Raw genomic sequence first — 8,098 nt, 5'->3', positions numbered from 1 at the left:
TTAATCTCTGTGAAACTCTTGTCTCTGAATTCATGTGCAGAGGCCTGCCTGCATTAAGGTGTGCCAAGTAAAAGTTGTACCTTTAAAAAAAAACAATAGTATTTTTGACAAATCTTTAAATTAATATACAGTACATTTACACAAGACACTCCTCCGGTCATATGATAAAAAAAAAAAAAAAAAAAAAATGTTTTATGATGCTTAAGGTTGGTTATCCTGATATCACATGACAAGTCAAATACTACTTTATACTTTATATCTCCTATTATCAGACCGCTTTAGTTGCAGACTAAATAAAGGTATAGAAAAAATATTTATAAAAAAAAAATAAAGGTTCCAAAGGGGGGTTTTCACAGCAATGCCGTAGTTTTGGTTCCCCAAACAACCTTTCAATGGACGGTTCTTAAAAGAACCATTTTTTCTTAGAATGAAGAATATTTTAATAATCTAAAGAACTTTTTTTCCACTGTAAAGAACATTTCGTGAAATGAAAAGATGGTTACACTTTATTTCGATAGTCCACTTTAGACATTCTACTAACTATAAGTAACTTTATAACTACATGTCAACTACATGTCAACTAATTCTCATTAATTTGCAACTATGTCTACTAACTCTCAGTAGGGTAGGTTTAGGGTTAGTAGAATAAGTTTACATATACTTGCAAAGTTTCTGATAGTCAGTATGTTGTATGTTGTGGACCCATCAAAATAAAGTGTTAGAAGATATTAAGCAGACAGTCTACTAATACTCTAATGACTGCTATTTGACATGTAGTTGCAAAGTTACTTACTGTTAATAGAATGTCTAAAGTGGACTATCAAAATAAAGTGTTACCGAAAAGATTCCATGGGTGGTAAAGGTTCTTTGTGGAACCATTGATGCCAAAAAAAAAAAAAAATTTTAGTTTTAAGAGTGAAGGGTATTTCAGAATGAAATCTGAAAACTTTCACTTGCACGAAGTTACATCCACACCAACAGGTGTCAGTATAAAGTCTAAGATCACTGATCAGCCAAAATGGCCAAGATTTGGTTTGTTATTATGGTAAAAGATTATATATTTACCAAGAGGGTTCAATATTATTATGGGAAAATATCCAACTTGCAATTTAAGTCCTGCCTTCTAAATAAAAGAGCCAATTGGTCGTCAGAAGCTCCCATTCCCATAGAAACTGGCTGGGCCAACCTGAAACATAAGTTTTTTAAGGCTTTTTGAGCCTATGAAACAATGTATTTATTTTGATGATTTTAAATATGTTAATTAAACATTTTTGAGATTTTGGTATTTCCCTTTTCAAGAGGTGACCATGAAAGAGAGAGAGAGAGAGAGAAACGATGGAAGATTTCAAATTTCAAGGTCCTATGTTAGCTAGCTAAGCAACTGCCATTGAAAGTAATGCAGGTATTATAAATCTTCAATTGGCCAGCAAAACATTTAAAAACTATATTATGTACTGTTAAGCAACATTATTGACCCTAAAAAATAAAAATAAATAAATAAATAAAAACAAAGGTTCCAAAATGGGGTTTGTCGATGTCATTGAAAACCCATTCTTGGTTCCTCAAACAACCATTCAACAATTCTTACAAAAACCAGAACATTTTAATAGTCTAAAGAACCTTTTTCCACAACAAAGAACCTTTTGTGCAATGGAAGGTTTCAATGGATGTTACATATACTTAACAGAACAATACAAATATATTTTATATTAATATCATAATATATATTAATATTAAGAGTGTGTGAAAAATGTTCTAAGGAAATAGTTTATGAAATTGTTAGTGTGCTGACATAGGGGATTCCTTCATTCTACACTCATCAAAAGTAAGAACTTGCGAGAAGAACCAGCGTATAATTTCTGCTTGGTGGGAGAGCAACAGCTTGTGAGATGCAAAACACTCTAATCCGCCCACTGGGGAAATGCACGGTGCTATTTAACACAGCAATAGTCTTTAAACATATAAAACCCCCGTGAAGGAACGCACAGCCTCCAATTCCCACAGCTCAACCAACCACATGGCCCACAACAAACACACGCAAGCCATCCCCGGTGATGTAGCGTTCCAGACCGTGGCGTTTAATCGCGCTGCAGAGCTCGCTTTTATTCCCCAACAGGTGCAGCTAAACCGCACCAGTCTCGCCTAGCCATGGGACCAGCTTAGTGTGTGCCAGTTTAGTTGGTGTGTGTGCCAAACGCATGGTGGATGTGCCTGCTGCGGGGACATTGTGGAGCGGTTCCTGACGGCTCGCTGGCTCCTGTGTGCTGCCTGGGTTTCAGATCCCTGGAGGACGTGCAATCATCAGTGGTTAGAAAGCTTCCTGTGCAACTAAGCATCTGCTGAAGCCAGCACAGACCTGCCAGGAAAAGATGGTGGAGACTAATGTTAGGGGGGCTGTTTTTGACGAGTCGGGGTCTGTGTGAGAGGAAGTGAGTAATTACGAGTCCCACGCATCATTAGCACCCCCAGTCTGTCTGACAAGGGCGAGTTTCACACTTATTTTGGAACGCCTGAGTTTGTGTGTGTGTGTGTGTGCGCAAGAATATACAGTAATAATTAAGTCCATGTGATGTGGTTAGTGCATACTTTATGCAAAATGCTCTTTCAAAGCTTAAAGCTTAAAATCTTGCCATGATTTACTCACTCTTGTGACCTTCTTTTAAATTTAACAGAATATCCAAACTGCTCTTTTCTATGCAACTGAAGTCTATAATGATCAAAACTGACTGCCAAGATTTTCAGTGCAAGGGTAGTTCACTCAAAAATGAAGATTCTGTCATCATTAACTCATCCTCATAGTTGCAAACATGTATGCCTTTCTTCCATCAGTGCAACAGAAAAGGAGATATTTTGAAAGTCATTCCATTGGAATTCATTGTACAGACAAACAAAAACACATGTGTATTTGTAGAATATCTTCTTTTGTGTTCCACACAACAATTTTGTGTTTTTTTATTTCATGAAAAATGACAATTTTCATTGTTGAGAGAACGGTCCCGTTAAGTAAATGAAATGTTGTATGATGTGCATTATGTTGAACCTTTTTTTTTTTTTCCCCCCAAGTAAAAAAATAAATAAATAAATAAAAAAATAAATAAAAGGAGAAATTTGAAAAGTGTTTTTTTTTTAACTAGAGAAATGTTGCCATATAAGTTCCAAAAATAAGTAAATAAATAAATAATAAATAAACAGAGAATTTTGAAAACTGTGTTTCTTTCTCTCTTTTTTTTCTAGAGAAATGTTGCCATATAAGTTCCAAAAATAAGTAAATAAATAAATAATAAATAAACAGAGAATTTTGAAAACTGTGTTTCTTTCTCTCTTTTTTTTCTAGAGAAATGTAGCCATATGGTAACTCTGTGCCACAATAGAAAATCGTCCCAAAAAATTGATAGAAGACAACAGCTAAGACCTCACAAATTTCTCCATTGGTGTTCCATGGAAGAAAATAAGTCATAAAGATTTGGAATGACAAGAGGATTGTAAATGATGACAGAATTTTCATTTTTGGGTGAACTATCACTTTAATTAAAGAACACTAAATGCTCACCATACAGCGAGCCATCACATATACATATATATATATATATATATATATATATATACAGCAAAACGTTATGCTAATGACCATCTAAAACCACCTCATTTTGCACTGATGTGGAACTCTGCCAGCGGCGACTGGTTTGTGCCTTTATATTGAAACAGGCGAAACTACCTCCCACTGTGTTTGCTGATGATGGAGAGAGAGCGAAATGAAGGGGAAACTCAAAAGTGACATAGTAAATGTAACATTACTTAAATGAGCAATTAGCTATAAACCCAATCGCCAGAGGCAATCATCCAAACACGCGTCTGATGCATATTCCATCATGTGTGAGTGCGTTTGTGTATATTTAAGTGTGTGTTTGGCTCTGTATTCTAAGCATATATCCTTTGCTTTTGGGTGGAGAAGGGAAAATGACATAGACTTCTTGGGATGAAAAGATGATGTTTTCATCTGTCCTCCCTTCAAATCGTTTCAATCTTCCACGGAGTTTGCAGGCGGCTTGTCGGTCTGTATGTTTGAGGGAAGGCTGCGTGGTACGTTGGATTGCCGCTGATGTGTGTGGATCATGTTTACTCAGTTCACAGTGCCAGATCTTTGCTTTCTCTTTAGGCTTTCCATGCCCCAGTAACCCTGCAGACCGTGTCGTCATCGCACCATCTCTGCTATCGGCCCATCGCTGTGATCCTCTGGCTCCATGGCTACTGTGGCCGCTGACAGTGTGGTTTTGTCGATGACGGGTCTGCTATTGCGTTGATTTTCAAAGGCAAAACGCTTGTGATCCTAGAGTGTGACGGTGTGGTTTAGTTTGCAGAAGTCTTACATTCATGTCATCTTTTCGCTGAAGGCTGAATAAATTGCGTGCGGAAGGACATTCTGGAAAATCCAGAAATAATGAGTATGATATGCCTTTCATGTACAGTATGTGATTCCATAAACAAAACCGATGCGAATTAGCTCATCTGTCTGAGGAGATTTACTGGATTGTTATGAAACAGGATACTGAGCAGCAACAGTCTCTCTCAGGGAACATCATGATGCTAGTTGTTTCCAGGACCAAATGACTTGTTGCCAAATGCCAAATTATGTTAATACACTTAACAACAACCACGTGTAAAGTCGCAAAGACTCAGGGGTGTAGGAATGATTTGAAAATGGGTAGAGACACATTAAAGCATGGATATTCATACCCGAAAGCTGGGCGGGTGGGGTGAACACAAGCATTTTAAAATGTTTGGAAGTTGTAATCGTTACTATGCCTGGTACAAATGTTAAACCACTCAATAATAATACAGCACAGGTTTGGAGAAAAGAAATGCAATAAAACAATCAGCACTCTCTTTGAATAGAGAACACACTGATGTCTTATTACTTTGTTTAAAAAAGCATTTGAAGCCCTAATTCTATGTTTTTTTTTTTCCTTAGACTTATTAAACTGTGTCCCTGTGCATGTAACTGTGCACCTTCTGTGTGATTTCCCCAATTACAATAAAATGTCCCTAAAATTGTATTAACATCACATCACTTGGACCCATTCTACTGCATGACAGTATTACAATAAATAATCATTTAAACAAAATTAATTAATTAATTTATGGGAAATTTAAAAAATAAATAAATTTAAAAAAAAAAACACACTTTTAATTTAATACCTTTTTATCTCCGATCTCCAATAGAATAGAAAAGAAAGAAAGAAAGAAAGAACATTTTCCTTAAAATAATAATAATAAAAAAAATTAAAAAAAACATTAATAGAAATAAAATATGTTTTACAAAATCTAAGCAAGCTGCCAAGGCAACATTTTAATTCTATTTAATTTGATGTACTAAAATAAACTACAACTGAATATATATATATATATATTTAAAAACAACAAAACTCAACAAAATTACTAAAACTTTAATACAAATTAAAATGAAAATATCAAAATATATCAAAATATGTATAAAACAAAAAACTAGAATAGTATCTCAATGATACTAAATTACTACTTATTTAGGCTTAAATTTTGATCGCACAATCTGCAAACCCATGCAAAACGCATAGTTTCAGTTTCACAGTTAAATGTCCCATTTTGCACCCTATTCATGGAAACTGCCAATTTCTTCACACATCTGGATGCTTACTGCTAGAAAAAAAGAGTGAGAGAAAAAAGCCATTGAAGTGCTCGACATAGGGGTTACCGACAAAAACAATACCGGTGAGTGATTGCACCGTCAAGACTCACAGACATTAAAAGTTCATCTGTCATCGGGCAGGTCTGCAAAAATTATGAAAATCTGGAAGCCATTGCCCACACAGCTGTTGAGGAGAGCAAGAGCCAGGGCTGAGCGCTTGGAGATGGGACCCTGAAGTGGGTCATGAGAGGGCCACCAAAATAAATCAGCAGTCAAAGGGTCATTACCGCACAAATAATCCTATTAAAAGTGAACCACTGGAGTTGGCGCACATGCACCTGGGTCGCTGCAACCGCATGTTTGTTAGAGTTAGTGAAGTGACACAGTGACTGAGCGAATCTCAACACAGAAAGCTATTCATCGATACACACGAGCATGCTCACTTACACGCATACTCAGTCTCAGACACTTTAATTCACAGCCCGTGTCCTTTTCAAAGAGTAGTTTTAAAGAAAAAACAAATTGGCCAATCAGCTCTTCAGAAGATTGAGTCATCCACATTTCCATGAGCAGAACATACCGTGAGGGAACTCAATCCAACAAAGCAGGGTCCTGGAATATGAAGCATAATCTTTTTCTATTGTGATGTCCCCCAGGGGCCCTGGGCTAGATCATTATTTAATCCAAATCGAGGAGGCCAGCCGCATATCAATTATTCAAGCCTGAAACCGATACGGTCCGTGAATTAATAACTACATATTTTGCAGAGTCAGAGAGGGCTTTGACAATAACCCCATGCTGAAGTTTGCATTTTAATGCCATCAGTGTCTGACAAGTTTTACAACGTTTTGGAAACAAGAGAGAATGAGTTTCAGGCCTCTAATGACTTAAAAACTTTGCAGATGGTTTTATGAAACGAGGCTGGGAGGAACTGGGGGAAACAGAACCAAATATTTATGGTGTTGGATTTGCATTGAGATGTCTGGCTCAGATGTGAGATTGTTGGTAGCACTTTACAATAAAAATTGTATTTGGTAATATTAGTTAATGTATCAAGGCCCATCCACACCAATAATAATAACAACTATAAAGTCGTTCTAAATTTAAAAGAATAGTTGAGTCAACACTACAACTACAATGAACAGACGAACAGTATCAATGAAATTGTTGTCAAAAATGTTTTTTTGTTTTTTTTTTCTAACTGATGAATGATAAAAAAAATAAAATAAAAAGCATTGACAGTCAATTAGAAGCCATTCTGCTTTGAAGAGTTTTAACATTAAACATAAGTGTCAGACAAAAATGCAGCACACGCTTAAAATAAATAATGTCATGGTGCATCGGTGTGTACGATAATATGGTTTATTATCATTCTAGGTGTGAACAGGCCTTTACAGCATTTTATAGCATTTCTTAATTTAATATTAAATTAAATTAAATTTAATTATTTTTTTTAACTAAAGTATACATAGGATTAATGCAGTGTAAAAAAAAATATGCAGTAACACTTTACAATAAGGTTTTTGTTAACAGTTAACTACACAAAGTAACAATGAAAAGTGACCCTGGACCACAAAACCAGTCTTAAGTGTCAATTTTTCGAAATTGAGATTTCTACATCATCTGAAAGCTGATGCTTAATTTCCATTCCATTGATGTATGGTTTGTTAGGATCGGACAATATTTGGCCAAGATACAACTATTTGAAAATCTGGAATCTGAGGGTGCAAAAAACCTTTAAAGTTGTCTAAATGAAGTTCTTAGCTATGCATATTACTGATCAAAAATTAAGTTTTGATATATTTACAGTAGGAAATTCACTAAATATCTTCATGGAACATGATCTTTACTTAATATCCTAATGATATTTGGCCAAAAATAAAAATGGATCATTTTGACCCATACAATGTATTTTTGGCTATTGCTAAAAATATACCCCAGCGACTTAAGACTGGTTTTGTGGTCCAGGGTCACAAATACTTATAAAGCATTCATTAATCTTAATAAACGTTGATTCCAACATTTACTAATACATTGTTAAAATCAAAAGTTGTATCTATTAATTGTATTTAATGGACCATGAACGAACAATGAAGAGTTGTATTTTTATTAACTAACGTTAACAAAGATTAATAAATACTGGATGAATGTATTTCTCATTGTTAGTTAATGTCAGTTAACTTAATTCATTAAATATAGTTAACAAATGGAACCTTAATGTAAAGTGATACCAAATATGCTGTCGTTCGTTATTTATATTCTTTTATGATTTTTTTTTTTTTTTTTTTAATGCATGTAGAAATAAACATAAATGCTGCATGTAAAAGTATTGTTCCCTGTTATTTCATGTTAGCTACTCCATTGTTAACGTACAGAACACTATTGTAAAGTGTACCAGATGCTATCACACATTTATTTGCCGTCCCATAAGTCTCA

Source organism: Onychostoma macrolepis, chromosome 02, assembly GCF_012432095.1.
Source record: "Onychostoma macrolepis isolate SWU-2019 chromosome 02, ASM1243209v1, whole genome shotgun sequence".
Taxonomy (NCBI): Eukaryota; Metazoa; Chordata; class Actinopteri; order Cypriniformes; family Cyprinidae; genus Onychostoma; species Onychostoma macrolepis.
The sequence above is the reverse complement of the archived record's forward strand: the minus strand, read 5'-3'. Positions refer to the sequence as shown.